At 36.3% G+C, this 20,471-nt stretch overlaps 1 protein-coding gene and 1 long non-coding RNA gene across 2 annotated transcripts in view; one reads left to right on the forward strand and one right to left on the reverse strand.

The window, feature by feature from the left end:
- The window catches only part of LOC145680996 (uncharacterized), a 1,339,336-nt gene that overhangs the window by 360,744 nt on the left and 958,121 nt on the right, over positions 1 to 20,471 (reverse strand). The window contains exon 5 of the mRNA XM_081752259.1: positions 307 to 388. The gene's annotated coding sequence lies outside the window, so the exon portion shown is untranslated. The remainder of the gene's footprint in view (positions 1 to 306; positions 389 to 20,471) is intronic.
- The window catches only part of LOC145680997 (uncharacterized), a 597,524-nt gene that overhangs the window by 316,087 nt on the left and 260,966 nt on the right, over positions 1 to 20,471 (forward strand). The window contains exon 2 of the long non-coding RNA XR_014130707.1: positions 19,361 to 19,579. This is a non-coding gene — a long non-coding RNA (uncharacterized LOC145680997). The remainder of the gene's footprint in view (positions 1 to 19,360; positions 19,580 to 20,471) is intronic.

The following is a 20,471-nucleotide window of genomic DNA, read 5'->3' on the forward strand; positions in this document are numbered from 1 at the left end:
TCGTACAATCATATTACCAATTTACACATTTCTTATATTATGAATTATCTAACATTGAAACAGTGTTTGGAATCTAAAACTTGGGTGAACTAGTGTTGCTCACAAGATTCTAGAAATTTCTTGTCTGGTGTCGATTCTGGTCTCAAAAAACTAGACGAGAATTTTGTTTGACGTGTTGTCTTGATTTTTTGTAAAAAAGATACTTCTCGTCGTTTGCAACATTATTTTTGGTCAATATTGAATTCATGTCAATCACCAATTACATAAAACATATTTTCATTTCATCTCAAAAGAAATTGTACTTACCGTAAAGTCAGCAGTGTGTTTACATGAAAGCTCTGTTGATATCGAATGTTAGTCCGAAATAGGCTCTTGTCCTCTAAGGTATCTGAAATTACAAGCAAAACAGCCATTAAAAGAAATGAACCCAAATGACATGGTACATATGTCAAGTTTACTTATTATATAATTTTGAAGTAGAAGTGTTTTTAAAATGTACCTATTTTGTTGTGAACAAGGCAAAGATGTTAGGCATCTTTTGAAAGGGATAATAAGTAGTTTGAGTACTATATTGTTTAATACTTATTCCGTAAATATGTGTATTTAACTATACATATTGTTTATTACTAGATGTAAATACCCTCCGTTACTGGATCTTAATTCAAAACCCAGATAAAAGGAGCAGATTGTCTCTGATTCATTACCCGGGTACTCATTCTCTTGTGTTATGTAAGCCCGCATATCGAGTATGTAATGTTGATTACATAATGATGGGGCATTCCTAGATACCCAGTGGCATATATTTTCACCCCGAGCCGCAAATTTCTTCCGACCCGAAAATAAAACATAAAAAAAGAGGCTTCATTCGCGACTAGATCTGACGGAATTCTATCTGTTTACAGAATTTGTGTTGGTTCTAGTTTACTTCTTTTTATGCGAAGAGCTTATACATATATTATTTCATCAAGACCAAGGATATGTATTTATGAGTTAAATTAAAAGTGTTATTCTAGAAAGCCGTCCCGCTCTAAAAAGCTCCGCAATTTTCTACAATTCTATAAATGTTTTTGTAGAACGAAAGAAGTATTGCAACGAAAGAAGCTGCTGTGGTCCCGCGTAACGTAGTCACTAACGCTCTCGTCTTTACTGCGAGCGGTCCTGGGTGCGACTTTTATGGAGGTATACAGTAAATACTTCCAGCGAGATGCTTGGGCTATCAACTTCAGCGTTTGGACTAAGCTTGTGACAGATTTACAGACTCACATAATTCATAGGTTCTACTTCACGCCAACTTCATCTGTGTTTGAGTTAGTCGAGATCTTTGTTGGACTGATAGGATCTTGAATAAAGAGTTGAGAAAAAGATCCATAAAATGCTTCGTGTGGAATATTATACTGTATCAATTACAAACACGGACATTACCCGAAAATATGAAAAACGCCTGGAAGCTTTCAAAATGTGGGTGTCGAGAAGAATGGAAAGAATTAGCTGGGTCGAGCCGAAAACGAATGAGAGATTCTTAGAAATGGTGGAGGGAGAACAGAACAATTATAGATACTATTAAGAAGAAGAAGAGAAACTGGTTGGGACATTTGAAAGGAACTGTATGACGATGGATGTGCTACACTGAGAAAAATCCATTATGCGGACAGCGGTATATTGTACAAATACAAGGATTCGTTATGTTTACTAAGGAAATCTGTACGGAGCGTACTTTATTCATATGCTACACAGGTATTGCCTTTTACCCGCTTAGATGTTACATTATGCTGCTGCAGGATATCTGACATCTAACAATCTTCTGTATATTACATACGTATACGTATGTTTCATACGTCAGCTATATATTATATACGTCCATCTGTGTGTGAGATCCTGACCGCCTATAGACACTCTTTCTTTCGCCATGGCTGACGTCATTGAACTACCGTCTTTTGCTTGCGAAACGAGGTTGTTTACAAACGGAAAAGAAGAGAGGAAGGAAACAAAAGCCTGGGTAAGTACAATAGTTAACTATTACTTTAGTTAAATATTCCATTAATTATATATTCTTCTAGTGTAACTTGCTTTAATATAGTACTAACTAAGTAATGTAGTTTATGACAATTCTTACTATTGTAACTCGTTAATGATTGAGGAGAATGGAATGGGTGAATCTGAATTTTGAGAAATCTTTGAATATTAATGTTTTAAAACATTTTACGTTTCAAGGTAGCAAAATGAATGTTATGTGTTTATTCATTCCGTTTTATATGTGACGATTTATTACTTGGTGCAGATTTACTACAGGACTGCTTAACATAATTGCTAATAAACCGTTTTCAGCGCGAAAATTTCCTTGTGTAGTGAAGATTTAGGATTTAGATTTCTGGGCTTTCGACATCAATGGCCTTGTTATTCCGTCACATATGAGGAATGACTTTCCTCGGTGAGTACACTATCCGGGGAAAGGAAGGGAAGAAGGGATTGGGGAAGGAAGAAAACGGCCTGGGACCTATATGTTAGGTACCACTCCGGCATTTGCCTGCTGTGAATGAGGAAAACCCAAGGAAACCTCATTCAGGATGGCTGGACTTAAAATCTTTTGATACTTTTTCGACCGAGTTCTCCCCCGGGATCGAACCCGGGACCGTTCACACCGAAGGCGAGAGCGCTAGCGACTACCCTACGCGGGGCCACTTGTGTAGTCTAGAAAACTCATTTTTACTAGGATATTTGCAAGATTTTTTTTCTTTTAGTTTAACGCCCCATGATTGTACATCAATGTAAGAGAGAAGGTGACGATAAGATACATGATAATGGTGGAATCAAGAAAATGTAAGGAAACTGGAAAGTCTTAAGAATAACCACACCTACAGTGTTCACCAAAAGCCTATTTGTCGGGAGCAGGAATCGAACCAGAGACCTAACGCGTCAGAGGTAAGCGCTCTACTACAAAGTTTTCTTTTGTTTAAAGAACTTGTTTACATTGAAATATATATATTTTACGAAGATATTGACATATTTTACAGCCTCACTGAAATTAAAAAAAAAAAGTAGTCAGGGAGAGTTTACTTGTCAGATTTTTATTTTTTAATTTAATTTATTTTTATTTTTATTTATTTTTGCTTTGTTATGTTCCCTAGTTAATTAATGTTTGGGTTACTGAAAATTAAAACCTTTTTAGTATTATTGTTATGTCATCACTTTGGAACCAAAAAAGGTAAATTTTTTTTCTTGTGTTTTCATATAGGAAGTTGGTAAGTTTGTGCCTTAGCATTGGTTTGGTTTCTAGAACGTAATTGAAGGTCATGTTGAGTTGAGTCTTGGCGGGTTTGAGTTCGTGAAGTGTCAGGCACTGCTTGTGCCCCTGTCTTCTGTCTGTGATGTTTCCTGACTTTGTGCTGTGAGGTATTTATGTTGAGGAATACCAACGCAGGCCGCGTGATATACAGGTAGCTACAACACAGCTTCAACAGCTACGAGTGCCAGGTGTTTGAATTTCTGCTTTCGTTACGGAGTGACTAATGCAGTATAGTACTAGGTTCAAATTCTATGGGTGGTAAAAATGGTATATTACTTTCCTGGTGTGGTAAGAAATACAACGTAATTGTTATTAGTTTATTAGTGTTTCTTCATAGTATAGTTTCACTATTTCTAGAAGGAATTAAGTATTAACGAAGTAATGAATAAGCAAAAGAACACTTTGATTGACGTTAACTATTTCTCATACTCCATTGAGAATGTTTTGATCCTCAGTTACGCAAACATCCAGTGTGCGTTTTTTGTTTGCTTACACTGCCTTACAGATGAGTTCCCTCGTGGCTAAGTGGTTAGTGAACACGCCTTTGGCGTGGGACACCCGGGTTCGATTCCCGGCAGGGGGCCGCGGTGGCTCAGTGGTAGAAAGTTCAATCTGGTGCTTGGGGTCCCGGGTTCGATCCCAGCCCCGCCAAGTGAACCTTGTGGTGGACAAACACCGTGTGCGTGGGTTTTCTCGGGGTTCTCCCGTTTCCTCCCACTTTCTTCATTCCACCATTTAATTCATTACTCATCACCGTCTCCATTAGCCTAACCGGCATAACCGTGGGACATAAAACTCAAAGATTTCATTTCATTTTTTTCGATTCCCGGCCGGAGCGTATGTGGTTCGGATTCCACGTTAATCTGTAGGTCCACGTCTCATACAGCCTTGCTGCTGAAAGGAACGTTAAAATCAACTCAGCACTGTTTTACAGATGCAATTGTTCGATTCCGAGTTCGAATGAAGCTTTTTACGGGCAGGGGGCGACTTTTATATATACAATCCAAGGATTTTAGTTATCAGTCAGTGATGCAATATATAGACCTATATATATTACAAAATTGAAAGTGACTATGTTTGTGACTCTTAATCTCTTAGAGCTGCGGTGGCTCAGTGGTAGAGCGTTCACCTCCGATACTTCGGGTTCCGGGTTCGATCCCAGCCCCCGTCAAATGAACTTTGTGATGGACAAACACCGTGTGCGTGGGTTTCCTCGGGGTTCTCCCGTTTCTTTCCACTTTCTTCATTCCACCATTCAAAGGTTTCATTTCATTTTTTCTTAATCTCTTTGGAATCTTGTACTTAGGTTTACAGCGGAAGCGACGAAATAACTCGACTCATCCATTGTAGCTCTCTTCGCAACCAGTTTCCAAAATGTTGGCAATAAGTTTGCGAAACGAGAGGTGACGACTGCAATTTTGGGTGAAAAGTCGCTATAAAAAATAATCGAGAAATTCATTGTCTATAAGCATTGCTTTAAAGTTGTAGATGTAAACTAAACAATATGTTCTACTCACTGGCGCAAATTCGGGGGGGGATGACGGATACATGTCCCCTCCAATCCTGGAACTGAGGGGGACTTCTCTCCAATAATCCGATTTGAAATGTGTTTTTTGGGAGAAATTGGATTATTTTTGTCCGATTGCTACAAAGGAACGTGAGATAAAATAGATGTCCCCCAGAATAAGCCTCAAATCTGCAGCCTCCCAACGCTGAAGACAACTCTGATCCTCCAAAACATTGTTTTTCAACTTCATAAGTATTTCGGACATCGCCAAAAAAAAAGTATGGTAACGGTCTTACCCCCCCCCCCCAATGTTGAAGACAGATTTGCGTCGCTGGCTCTACTCACATCTTTGTAAACAGGGCGCAACCAATCCTTTAATTCAGGGATCATTTCAGGTTGTTTCGGGTACTTTTGTTCATATTGTGGTTAAAATAGTTCCGAAATAATTAACACTACAGTACTTACGTTAAGCAATTTTTTTGTAAAAGAAAAAGTGCAGAATAATTAAAAGATCCCAAAGGACAAATATAACAAACATCTTCTTCGCCTTTATTCACGCATCTATAGCTAATCTTGTTGCTATCGGTAATGATGTATTACGTGCGTCTCTCAACGGAAACTCTGCGAACTAAAGGACATCAAGTTTGTAGTTGTTCTTCGTTAGAGGGCAAGGGTAACATAGCAATGCAGGATTTTGGGGCAGTGAGTACGCTGTATTTCCAAACTCTTCATCAGTTTCGCTGACTAAGACAAACAAACAGAAAAAAAGAACGTAAAAACTGTTTTGAACTAATAATGCTTCTCTACAGATGAACATTTTGTTTGCAGCAAAAAGTCGCTAAATGTGTAAGTAGGTAAATCGTCATTTAAAAATCACCCAAAAAAGTCTCCAATCGGAAAAAATATTTTTTGTCGCTATCGTAGGGCGACCATACGTCCCGTTTTGACCGGGACAGTCCCGTTTTAGGGGAGTGTCCCGGCCGTCCCGTCAGTAGATGGAAAAAAGTAGTATTCATCCCGTTTTATGTAAACGAAAGAAGTAAATAACAAACCCAGTACCTTTACTCCTTTTAAAAGTATTAATAATTAATAATAACAAAGAGGCAAAAATTGAACTGAAATTCCCTATATTAAACATACTCTATAGTTCGCAGTACTGCTCGAAAGGCAGCAGAGGTTTTAGCAGTTGGTTGTGTGTTGAACAAATTTCAACGTGTCTTTCCTTTTTCATAAGTACCCGCTCTGTAACAAAGAGAGAGAAGAGGAAATCTGATATCAAGGCACTGATAAGAACAAAGGTAGATCTAAAAGTCTAGGGTTGCAAGAACCTGTCCCGTTTTTAACTGAAAATTTTATGGTCAACCTACGCTATCGTTGAGGTCGAATTCCCCTTATTTAGCGACTTTACCCAAAATTGGCAACATTGACCCCCACCGAACAACACCCCGTTATCTTTAGCCTAGCCAGCATAATAGTGGGACGTAAAACTTAAAGATTTCATTTCGAACAACACTCCCAGAAACCTATTGTTATACCATTCCCAAAACACCCTTTTGTACAGTTCTCCCTACATAAATATGGAACTCAATTTCCCTGAATTTTCCAGGTTTTCCAGATATTAATTTTGCAATTTCCAGGTCTAGTGGAAGAAGCTAATAGTACGAGAACACATAAATTTTAAGAATACTATATTTATATATTTGAGAATGGCCACCCTTCGCCCCAATGAACGATTGCAATTAAATATTGAGTCACAAGAAAATAAATAATTAAAATAAATAAAATTTAAGTTGAAAAATATTAAGTTGAGAAGCCTACTAAGGGAATTATATAATACTTTTGTTCCATACTTGAATACATTCAAAATATACAAAAATATTGGCTTGGGGAAGAAAAAAGGGTCCGCGAGATTTTAACTGATTCTTATAGTACTCGACGACAGAAATAAATTACTGAAAGAATTTTCAAAATCGGCGCAGGTAAACATGGAGAAAATCATATTTTCAGTACCGGTTCAAAATGGGGAAGAAAAGACGACCGCGAGATTTTAACTGATTCTTGTAGTACTCGTCGAGGGAAATTGACTAGTGAAGGAATTTTCAAAATCGGCGCAGGCAAGCATGGAGAAAATCGCATTTTCATGTACCAGTTCAAAATGGGGAAGAAAAAAGGGCCCGCGAGATTTTAACTGATTCTTGTAGTACTCGACGAGAGAAATCGACTAGTGAAGGAATTGTCAAAATCGGCGCAGGCAAGCATGGAGAAAATGGCATTTTCATGTACCAGTTCAAAATGGGGAAGAAAAAAGGGTCCGCGAGATTTTAACTGATTCTTGTAGTACTCGACGAGAGAAATCGATTAGTGAAGAAATTTTCAAAAGCGGCGAAGGCAAACATGGAGAAAATGGCATTTCCATGTACCGGTTCAAAATGGGGAAGGAAAAAGGTTCCGCGAGTTTGAACCGCTACGATGTATGTTCACGAATGTGCCCGTCTTCTCAAATTTAGTTAATTACTGTGACACTGAAACATGTGACACAGAGTCACATTGTGGATGACTCTACAATCGGCAACCACTGCACATATACTCCTCCCGCCCCACAGTTTGATTATTTCGATCCATTCCTCACGTGCTAACGGCATGGTTCAACATCTGCAAGAAAGAGGTAAATGTAACGTTCAATTGGCAATAGCTTTTCACCAAATTAAGCTTCATGAAATCTGATTGCATATTTGACATACTGAGAAAATTCTAGCTCGTGGCAATATGTATCACATATTCCATCAGTTCATAAAAATTTTGAACACAAAATTACGGTCGTCCGTGTGACGTACTCCCAAAAGGCCTAATGTGTATCACCCACCTCACATTCAATGAAACCACAGCCGTGTAGAATTTAAAAAGGAACTTCTTATGATGTATACAGGATGTCTCAAACGTTCCCTGACATAGGGTAACTCTGTTATTATCAGAGTTACAACAAAATGTAAGAGGAAAAACATCTCGAAATATGACGTTTTCAATCTAAAGTGAACACTTTTTAAAAAAATCGGACGAGATGTTTGTGCTGTATACTCTTTATGCACCCAATTTTAAATGAAAATGCAACGTTGTTATTTACCTGGACCCACAACATAAGTGAATGAAGTTACTGTTTGAAACGGGGGCTGGCCATCGACATGTTAGCGTAAAAGACAGTAACTTCACTCACTTATGTTGTGGGTCCAGGTAAATGGCAATGTTGCATTTTCATTTCACATTGGGCGCATAGAGAGTGTACAGCGCAAACGGGTCATCCGATTTTAAAAATTCCTTCACTTTAGAATGAAAACATTATATTTGAAGACGCTTTCCAAAGTAGTATAATTTAGTTTGTTTAAATTTACAATTTAATACAAGTAGATTCGGATTTACATGCGTAGGATTTTGTATGCATCTAACTAATGAATTCTTTATTTTCATGTTTAACTTAGTGACTTGGCTTTGGACTGCAACTGATTATTGTAACCCATTATTGCTTGAGAAGAAACAAGATATCCGAATCTTCATTTGGAGAAATCAAACGTCTATTGGAAAGCTGGGGATTACAATCATTAATTTCTACATTTCAAGGTGCGTAAATTATATATTCTGTGTTTATTGTTAAATTACTATTACTATTATTGGGTTTAGAATCAATCAAGCACTTCATGATATTTTATGGGGATCAAGATGGGTGCCGGATAGATAAGTATTTGAGCGTCAGGCTCTTATTTCTTTTCAATTTAATATTTAATCAATGATTATTTTTCTTTCTCATTACTCCACCAAATCGTATTCCAAATCATATATCCACTTTTGATCGATATATCGACATTTTTGATCTCTTTCATATTTCTATATTTTTGATTTTTGATATTGTTTATATTTCGATATTGCTGTATTTGTCGATATTTCGAACAAGTTTCGATAGTTTGTCGATATCGATTATCTATATCTAAATTCGGATATCCCAAAGCCCTATCGAACCCCCTCCGAAATGAAGTTTTTGGCTATGGACCTGATTAGGGATGCGCACGAGACAAGACGAGACAGAATTTTTGTTACGAAATTCGAGACGATATAGAGCTCTTCCAATAGAAACGGATCCAGTTTTCGAGACGAGACATAACTTTCGCGGCACCTTTTCGAGAGGAGACAATCTCAAATCTTTTCCCTTGCGCATCCCTATACTTGATCATGAGGTATAAAAAAAAAAAAGTTAATGAAAAATACCGGTAACATGTAAATACAATGCAATATAGGTAGCTAAAACATGTTTGTTTTCATTCTTCAGTAATGCATTGTTATTAATCTCAGGGGGGCGCGGTGGCTCAGTGGTAGAGCGTTCACCTCCGGTGCTTGGGGTCCGTGGTTCGATCCCAACTCGCGCCGTGTGGACTTTGTAGTGGACAAACACCGTGCTCGTGAGTTTTCTCGGGGTTCTCCCGTTTCCTCCCACTTTCTTCATTCCACCATTTCACTCATTTCTCATTATCACCGTCTCCTTTAGCCTAACCGGCATAACCGTGGGACGTTAAACTTAAAGATTTCATTTTTTATTAATCTCTGATTTTTATAGTGTATTCTCAAGCTTAAGGTGATGTATAATTAAATTTTGAATTCAGTTAACTTATTTTGTTTCTCAGATTGTTTTTAAAATGTATGTACAAACGTTTATTTTCATTCTTGAGAGTTTAAAGTGACGTATAGTTATTAAACATAGTATTTAATATTGTACTCTTAACGTGGAAGTGATATACAGTTAACTTTTGAATTCAGTTAACATTTTTCTCTCTGAAATTGCTTTAAAAAGTATGTAAAAACGTTTTTATTTTATTTCTTGAGTGCTAAAAGTGATGCAAAGTTATTAAGCTTACTACTTTATATTGTATTCTTAACCCTAAACTGATACACAGTGCGTTTTTGAATAAATTATGTCAAGTTATTTGAGTGACGAACACTGGTAGATAATCCTGACTACTACTGGAACATTTTGATTTTAAGGTGACGACTACTGCTGCAAGGATTTTAAAATATTGTTTTTCCTCCAACGGCTACTTCTTTTTTAATTCTAACTACATGGTCATTATAGGAAGGATCAGTGAGTCTTTCCAACTATGGTACAGCTCCGACAGATTCACGATGCTCAGAGAAGAGACAAAATAGAACCACTTAAAGTGAGAACCACTGGCGTTTTTACCCTGCTATGCAAAAGTAAGTGAGTACTCCAATGGGGTTCCAATGCGGTACTTAATTTCTGCATTTTAGATATATGGAAATACATGTCTCTAAAATGTAAAGAACTGATCTTTTTTTTTTTTTTTTTTTTTTTTTTTTTTTTTACTGAAAACTGCAACTCGGTAAGCCTTATGGATACCGAGGTATGGGAAAATAAACTATAGGTATGTGGGGCTTGCATACTTGACGCTACAATTCGGAAATTGAATTAAAATATGACTAACGGCTATCAAGATGTTGTCAAATAAAGGGAGGACCAACACAGTTAAGGGGTTTTCGTGTTAGATTCTAAAATTTCCGAAATCGGTCATGGAAAGTTAATAAACACCAGTAGCATTTTCATCTTAAAGTAATTAGATATCTTCATGGAGTGTTAGAACATCATGGAGTCTACCAAAATTAAATTTTAAAAGCTTTTGAAAATATAATCTGACATTTGTAAACAGTATTTGAAATATGTGTTTACCCAAAACTTCCAGCTGGTACATCTAACATCTGGAGAAACACTGTGAAATAAAAGCGTTCGAGATCTTGAAATTTCGGAAACAATTATTGGTGGCAACAAAATTAAATAAGATGGTACTTCTATGGGTTAAATGAGTATCTCAGTACAATTTCGATCGAAAGATTAGTTCAGTCCTAGGTTTTCTTCAGGCAATTCCAAGGGTTCATCGAGCTGTGCAAAAGAATGAAAATTCGCTGTCAATATCTAAGATAGTAACCAAGATATAAGGAATTATATATTTTATGACGTAAAAATAGAGATCTTTACGGATTTGTACTTTTGGGTCTTTCCTATAAGAAAAAAATTAGAAAACTACTGTATATACCTTAATAGACAATTCAGTGGGCGGGGACACAGTAGCTTAGTGATAGGGTATTTAACTAATCTTTTTTGCAGAAAATATTGGAGTATTCACTTAATCCGTAGAGATACGATCATACTTAACTCCCTATTTAATTTTAAAATTAAATAAAAGGAAATATTTCAGTGTAGCGACCCATGATTATGCATTTTAGTCTCAGGGAGATTATGATTAAAGCAAGTGAATGTTGTTGACAGAATTGATGGAATGCAAAGGTGGGAGGAAAGAGAGTACCCCGAGAAAACCCACGAATACGATGTGCACTACAAACTGACTTGACCGTGGATCGAACCAAGAACCCAATACACCAGAAGTAAGCACTCTACCACTAAGCCACCGTGCCCCCGCCCATTTAATTGTCTATTAAGGTATATACGGTTGTTTTCTGAAATTTCTTCTTCTTACAGCAAATACTCAAAAGTACAAATCCATGTGGGTCTCTATTTTTACGACGTCACAAAATGCATAATTCCTTATATCTCGCTTGCTATATTAGATATTGACGAAAAATGTTCACTTTATTTCAGAGCCCGATGAACGCTTGGAATTGTCCAAAGAAAATTTAGAGCTGAATTAATCTTTCGATCGAAATTGTACTGACGAGTCTGAGGTACTCACTTAACCCATATAAGTACCATCTTATTTAACTTTTGTTAGGATCAATAATTGTTTTCTGAAATTTCAAGATCTAATACGCTTTTATTGTATGGTGTCTCTGTAGCTGCTAGATGTACTAACTGGAAGTTTTAGGTAAATACATATTTCTAATACTCTTTACAAATGTCAAAATATATTTTACAAAGCTTTTAAAATTTAATCTTGTTAGACCCCATGATGTTCTTAAACTCCATGGAAATACCTAATTATTTTAAGATGAAATTGCTACTGATGCTTATTAACTTTCCATGACCGGTTTCGGAAATTTTACCACCTAACACGAAAACCCCATAACTATATGAATCCTCCCTTTACTTGACAATGTCTTGATAGTCATATTTTAATTAATTTTCTAAATTGTACTGTCTAATATGCAAGCTCCACGTACCTATGGTGTCGCATTTTATTTCACCATATTTCGGTAACTGTTAGGCGTACCGACTTGCGGTTTCGGTAAACACACACCTCTAACATTCTTTAAAACGTTATTAAGACATATTTTAGAATATTTAGAAATGAGAGTTCTGCGAATATCATGGTACCCGAAAACCCCCATGAGGGCGCGTGTGTAGTGTATTTAATTGAAACTACTTTTGAGGTATTGTAAGCCCTCGTAATTACGTTTCCGAAACTGCACCACCTAGTACGCAAACCCCACACTTCTATGGTGTCGCTCTTTATTTTCCCATATCTCAATATCCCTAAGGCTTACCGAGTTGAGGTTTTAGGTAAACAAATGTCAGTTCCTTACATTTTAGAGACATACATTTCCACATATCTAAAAAAAAATACAGACATTAGGTACCCCATGGTACCCCAAACACCATTGGGGTACCCACTTACTTTTGAATAGTAATACATTTTGAGTTGTTCAGCATCAATAAACACTTCATAGTTTTTCTACGTGCAACCCAAAAGTCCATACCTGACCGAATAGATTTTGTCCATTTAATCTCAAAAATGTTAAGATACTTTGTATTGTTAAGTACAACCAAGTTAAGCACACTGAATTTAATATTTTAAATATTTTCTGATTTTTGTTTCAGGTATTTCGTGCATCAAAACAATACCAGGATTCTGCTTGGAAGACAGTGAAAAGAACCAGTGTAGGTTGTGGCTAAAAGTACGTCCTTTCTGAAGACAGACCCAATTGTATTTACATTCTTTTGTACGAATATATAACCCTAATAAAGATACTGCACTACAAATTATTTTTCTCCCATAAATTAGAATAAAATATTATCTCTGTTTAAAGAAAATGTTTGTTAGTGTTAAGTCATTTCAACTCTTTTTTTCTGTAATAAGAACATTATCCCTCGCAATATTTTTTATCTTTGTGCTATTACGATTGGATGAAGTAAAATCCTATACGAAGCACTATTATTTCAGACATGCATTAATAACTAATGTATTGTTCTGTATGTAAGGCAATGTGTATACTGAACATGTCTAGCGAAGGTGTTGTTTTATTGGGAATCCGAAGAAAGAAAGAAAAAAAAGTTGGACTTACCAACGTATACGTGTTCGAATTCTGGACTAATCCAAATTATCCAGAGAAAACATTATATATTTCTTTGTTGTTATTTCTGATGCATCCTTTATCCAAGTCATATGAAACGGAGACTTCATACATCGCTATACTTTGTATGAACTATGTTCCGTATTTACTTGATCACTTTGTAACTTTATCTAGTGTTGACAAGGCCGCAGGTGTTAATCGAATAGTTTAGTGTATCACTCATGTCACCTTGTGACTAAGGTAGGTCCTATCGGTATATATATGGTACTGGGTTCAATTAGCGATAAAATACATTTTTAGCATTAAACAAATGCAAAAATCTACACGAAATGAGATACCGTGATCTCTGACTTACGGATAACACCAAGCAACTAATGGTACTGAGTGTGATTGAGTTTACTAATTACTATTTGGCTAAAATCAGTGTTCCTTTATCTATAGTTTTTTTCGTGCTTTGAATTGCAAAGTTTGAAATAACCGTTTTAAATTATTGTGTATATATATCTTCCGAGTAGTTCTGAGAATCATTGCTCTTTCTTTAAGCAATGTATGAGACTGTTAAATTGCTCGTTGCTTAAAATGTTGCACTAAGAAGGATGCATCCAGGAAAGTCCAAATTTGCAGAATGTCTAGAGCAGGGAAGAATAAATATGTTTAGTCGATGGCTGCACAACGCCTCCGCGGTCACCACGTTGTCACACAGCGAATACAGCGGACGTTTAAGAATATTCTGCACTTACTATTAGGTATCTGCCTGGGAACTTTGGTGCAGCTACCCAGTCTCCTTCTTGGTGTTGCATTTTTAATGATCGTACTGAGTAGGAATCATCTTGTGAGCGAACACGTTTTCGGCTGTCAGCATACTTTTAATTATTGCGACATTAAAAAAAAAAAAAAAAACTGTTAATTAAAATGTACACAGAAGTTATTTCTGGAAAATTCTATTCAGGCCTCTTGTGGTAACAACTGCATTTTAGAAGAAGATACTATTAAGGAAAAGAATGAGGTAAAATAATCTTTATATCGTACAAGCAATGGATGATAACAGCTTAATAAATGATCATACGTAAATCTTGTTTGAGTTTGAATATAGGATTGTATATGACTGTGCATTTTGCATTATTATTGAAGTGCTGCAACTAACTGCAAACCATATGATAAATTCTTACAGTAATATATCATATATTGATTTACTCTGTATGAAAACGGAAATAGTTTAACATATGGTTAACCTTCTTTGTGCCCATAATTTTAAAATTAACGCTTGTGTCACTTTTCAACACTTGGCTTTGCAGTAGCTTTCCAACGAATTAGCAGGAAGCCCAAACTTACAGAACACCCTGCAGGTAAATACATTTCTTTGGACAGTTTCACTGCTCTAAACTAAGATTTGAAAAGTGCAGCATTGTTAATTTTATTATTATTGGCACAATGAAGATCAACCATATTTTAAGCTATTTTTGTTTCCATACAGAGAAAAACAATATGTGACAACATTACAGTAAGAATGTATCATGCATTTCTCAGTATGTTGCAGCACTTCAATAATGGTGCACTATACGTACAATCTAGATCCTGAATATGTCCAATCCATATATTACAACAAGGCAATACGTATGCGATACAGGTAAAATCCGTATATTTCATATGGACAATCTATAAGCTACATACATTCAATCCATACATTACATATGGCCAACCTGTACGCGACATACGTATAATCTATATGCTGCATGCAGACAGTCTGTAAGCTACATATGTGCACTCTGTATGGTGCATACGGATATTCTGTATGCTGTATCGGGACAAGCTGTGTGCGACATAAGGAAAATCTGTATAATACATACGTACAATACGTATACTGTATCTAGTCGTACGTACGGGGCACAAGTACAATATAGATGCTGTCTCGGGGTTGAACGCAAGAAACACACGTACAGAACGTATATTGCATACTTCTTGAAATTATGCTCCGTCCTGATAGTCAGTGTGTGTCGTCATTATTAACCCACATGCTACATACGATCTTGACGTCACAAAGCTAGATATCACCTCCGTATATACTTGTTACTGAAGATGACGTCATACGAATGACGTCATTGCACTTATGCAGACAGTTTGTATAATACATACTTCTTCAGCTATACGTTTGCTGCAGGATGTTATATACGGTTGTACGTTAAGTCCAGAAACTACAGGAATTACGAATGTAACCTACGTTTTTAAGTATGCCACCTACATTTTTTTTCTCAGTGTAGATAGTTTGGTGGCAGGAAAGAAGGAAGCGGTGAAGGAGACTGCAATTGATGGATAATAACAAAAAAGAAAAATCCTACGTGAAGGTGAAGAGATTAGGAGAAGAACGTGGAGCATAGAAGCTTCTCAGTTGCGGCAAGTGGCCTGCCAATAATGAGAGAATACCTATGATGATGATGTCAGGACTCCGCATGAACAGGATGGATGGGCAACTTGTAATGTTAGGATACCTCGGATCCATAGATATTCGCTGTTAAAATTAGAAAAAAGTAAATAAGTTTAATGTTCTCACTTGAATTTTTTAGTGGGATAGATTATCGTGGCTCATAAACTTATCAAATATTAACGTTGGGATACTCTATTTGTACGTACAGTGTATTCTGTGCAGTAATTTTCGTGTTCTTACTTATTTCTTAATTATTTATGTCAAAGTTTAACTTTCGAAACTTCTGTTATTGTCTCAGAATATTCATTATTATTAGGCTTCCAAACCATGCTATGCCTAAGTATCGGAAGTCTTATAGAACGGAATTATCCATCCGTCCGTCCGTCTACCGACAGATATCAGAACCAAAGCATTAAGATATATATATTTGCGGTTTCTTGGAATCGATTCAGTATCCCAAGTATATGGTCCATCTTCTCCAGTTTCTCTCCATTCAAACCAGAAGTGGTTCAAATTAGACATTTCCTGCTTCAACGTCTATGGTCTTAGAAAGAAAACGGTAACAGATAGTGAGAAGTGATTTTTCGCAAACGATTGACTGTCTCAAGGAAATGAACCATGACTACCTCAAACATTCGACCACAGCCAGAAGTAGTTCGAACATTCTACCGCAACCGGAAATTAATCAAATTTAATATTACTTCCGGTTTCAGTGCTGATTACCACAGGCCAAAAACGGTAAAAGATATCGAGATATGGTTTTCTGCAGCAATCAATTCATTCTTCAAGGAATAGGTATAATATTCTTCATTAACGCTCTATTCAAACCGGAAGTACTTCAAATTAGACATTTCCGGTTTCAACATTTATCAGCATAGAACAAAAGTGGTAATAGTTGGCGACAAGTGTTTTTTCTTCCTGCAATCAATGCATTGTCTTAAGAGAACATAGCATTGTAACATGCAACACTCTAATGAAAACAGAAATGATTGGAATTTACTACTACTACTTCCGGTTTTAATACTGATTTCCATAAAGCAAGAATGGTAAGAGATATCGACATTTCTTGCAATTGATTTAGCTTTCGAAGAATCGGTTTTACCTTCTCCATTAACCTTTTATTAAAACCACAAATGGTTCAAATTAACGATTTAACGTTTCAACACTTATCGTCGTAGAACAAAAATAGTTCTCTACAATCGGAAGTGGTTCTGTGCAATCAAATCTGCACTGGAAAAAATTCTGTACTTTAAATTTCAATTATCAATTTAAAATTATTTACCCTTCATATTGTAAGTTAATATACATTTCCTTAGATTAAATTACAAAGTTTGCTGCTTTTTACAAATTTGCAGTAATTTTACAATACGATATTTTTATTCATAAAAGTGTAATTTTACACCATTTCATATTAGTACTAATTTTGTTTTATAGGTGTAAATTGATTTAAATAGAGGTTTAGCAAACAGATTGCCACCGGTTTTTTTTCTTTTTGTAAATTTACCTTTGAAATGTTCTACAGTGATGGTATCAAGAGGGTGGTGATACTATCACAACTCAACTCACAACACTACAAAAATCGGAAGTAGTTCAAATTTACTATTACTTTAGATTTCAATATTGATTTTCGGAGAGCGTAAACGGTAAGATACATCCAGATCCAGTTTTTCTTTTATAAATGATTCAGCTTCCCAAGTGTTAATCCCATCTCCTATTTTAATCCTTTGTTTTGAATCCGGGAGTGGTTTGAATTATCCATTTCCGGTTTTTAACATGTATTGCCATAGAACACAAATGGTAATATATATCAACAAACGGCTTTCTGCTATCGAATCAGGGTTTGAAGAGAACATATCACAACCGACAACACTATACCCAAACCGGAAGCGGTTGAAATTTGCTATTACTTCCGTTTTCAATATTGGTTTCCGTAATGCGAAAACGGTGGAAAATGAAATAAAATCTTTACGTTTTACGTCCCATGGTTATGACGCCTAGGTTAAAGAAGAGGGTGATGATGAGAAATAAATGAAATTAAGACAGTGGGAGGAAACGGGAGAATCTCTAGAAAGCCTACGTACACGGTGTTTGTCCACCACAAAGCTCACCTTGTGCGACCTGCGATTGAATCAAGAACCCCATTTACTAGAGGTGAAAGCTCTACCACTGAGCCACCGCGGACCCAACGGTAAAACATATCGAGATAAATATTTCAATCGAATCGAGGTCCCAAGAGTAGAATCTATTTCCTTCCTTAATCACCTACGATTTCCAGTTTCAACTTTTATCGCCATTGAACATAAACAGTAAGGCATAGCGAGTAATGTCTTTTTGTTATGGATTCAGCGCAGGGGCGGATCCAGGACCGACTTCTGGGGAGGGGGCGGTGGGTTGTCATACTGCTACTTTTAAGGGCTCCAAACTTTGGGATGGGTTTCATTTATATATATATATAAAATAAGAAGTTTCTTCTTCTGGGAGGGGGGGCGATCGCCCCGATCGCCCCTCCTGGATCCGCCCCTGATTCAGCGTTCGAGGAGAGGTTCTATCTTTGATCTTATTACTCGATTGCAACCATTAGTTATAGATGTACACTACTTTAATCATTGAACTGCCAACTTGGAACTCTACCATAGTTTCACACTGTGAAATCAAACTCACTTGTTGTGATATAGTACTTGATTTGGTCAGTGTAAAATTAAATCCTGCATATTTGGAGTGCTCAATATACTGTGCAAATTAAGTATTCGTTTTTGTGGACTGATTGGACAAACATTTTTGTTCTTCTGGTGTTACTTAGTTAATGAATAAGAACATTTTAACTTATTATAAATTGATTTTGACACTATAACGGTCAGGCTACATTCATGAAGTTCGTTAGTGGTATGCCTGGAAATATTTCATAATCAAACTAAAAATGGTATACTGTAAAAACACAGAGAATGGTTAAATGTGGCCACTTATCGGGTCAAAGGAGCACGGTAGCTCAGTTGTAGAGCGTTTACCTATGGTGTGGGAGTCCTTAGTTCGATCCGCTGACAAGTAAATTTGTGATGAACAACATAGTACCCATGAGGTATTCCCGTTTCCTCCCAGAGTCTCATTCCACCAATGCTTCCATCATCATTCACTTTCCTTAATCAACCGTCTCGCTTAGCCGAATGGACATAATCATGGGACGTTAAACTGAATTTTAATTCTCACTTATAGGGTGTACTGGTATTAGTTACATTTTATGTTGTACCTTGTAGGTATTAGTTACATAAAATGAGGTGGTTTCTTCATATATATAACAAATGGATAGTAAAAGTTCATTCTTAATATGAAAATAACAAACAAATAAGCAAAAGTAATTATAAAAACATAAACGAGGGATTTATTTCTAAAAGTTTTGCTTCAGAAGATGTACGTAGACAATAGAGGAAAAGGTGGTAGTATGGGACGGGGTTGGAAAATGGGACACATGTGTATGTCTGGAAGTATTACTGCATTCTATTGGTGGTGCTGTCATATTATGTAGAAGGCTACTAGAAGGTCCTAGAAGGCATCGAGTGCCAGTTTGTTAAGAAGTGTTGTTCTGACAAGTCGGCATTAATTTGTGCACGAGTGAAAACTTTTGTAGAGGAGGATTGCAACACAAATATCCTGATTAATACGCAAGTTGTAATAAGTAATTCATGTGTGTTTCTGTACTACATAGTGGTGAGTTAAATGTAAGAGTAATGAATCCGATAATTTAATGGATAGGTTAGTGGTAGTGTGTTAAAATGTTATACACGTGAGGTGGTATTATTTGACACACAGGTAGAAGATGTTCCATAATATAACCTCTTCTTTTATTTCACAGATTGCCACACTGATGTCTGTGGATATGCCGATGGCTAAGTTAGGACCAGCGCCTAAGGGAGTTCGAAAGAAATGGGAAAAGAAACAAGAAATCCAAAACTGAATGTCCGTAGTAAATGCACCCAGCCAGAACAATCATCTGATTCCGACGACTCAGATATGTCAATATCTTCAGACGACACAGTTCTATCAATTCCAATTGATGTGGAAACAGGAATAGGTAATGCAGATGCTAAATGCATGTTTTGTGCCGTAAATTACAATAATTCAAGACCTGGTGAAGTATGGATTCGGTGTATTGTGTGTAGCAGATGGGTGCATGTGGAATGCTGTGCCTGCAGACGATGTGTTTTCCTATGCGGTCTTTTTTCAAAAGAGACTTTATTGTATGTCTCCCATTCACAATCCTTCATGAAACACTTTCCCATCCTGGCAGAGTAGAAAACATTTCTCTGCTTGATCTGTTGTTAAACACCGACATATAGTTCCATAAAGTTGCTACGTGCAGTTGCATTGGTTCATTTCGTCCACTGCAAGCATTTGTTTACAAGGATTGTACATACTTTTATGTTTTAGTTACTTGTATGATCTGTCCCATATTACCACCTCTTTCTTCAGGATGTACAATTTGAAGCATGTTTAATTTGTTATTGTATACTCCTGGTATTTTGCGATTTTCAAAGTGGAACTTTTCGTATATGATGCTCAGACATACGACAATAGGACATTACTTAAATCAATATATTTTTCCTTAATGCTTCCGGTTTCTGAAAAGGAATTAAAGACTGTCCCATACTACCACCTTCTCCTCTACATTGCGAATACGTTTTCTCTATACATAGGAAGAATATATATATACATACATACATACATATATATATATATATATATATATATATATATATATATATATATATATATATATATATATATATATATATATATATATATATACAGTAAACCCTCGTTAACACGAATTACAAGGGAATGAAAAATCAGGAGTTCGTGTTAAAAAAAAATCGTGTTAACCGGGGACCCAAATTTTATTATTCGAATACATTTTCTTCATACATACGCACTACAGTATACAGACTATATATACCACTACAGTA

Source organism: Thermobia domestica, chromosome 3, assembly GCF_964235325.1.
Source record: "Thermobia domestica chromosome 3, izTheDome1.hap1.1, whole genome shotgun sequence".
Classification (NCBI taxonomy): domain Eukaryota; kingdom Metazoa; phylum Arthropoda; class Insecta; order Zygentoma; family Lepismatidae; genus Thermobia; species Thermobia domestica.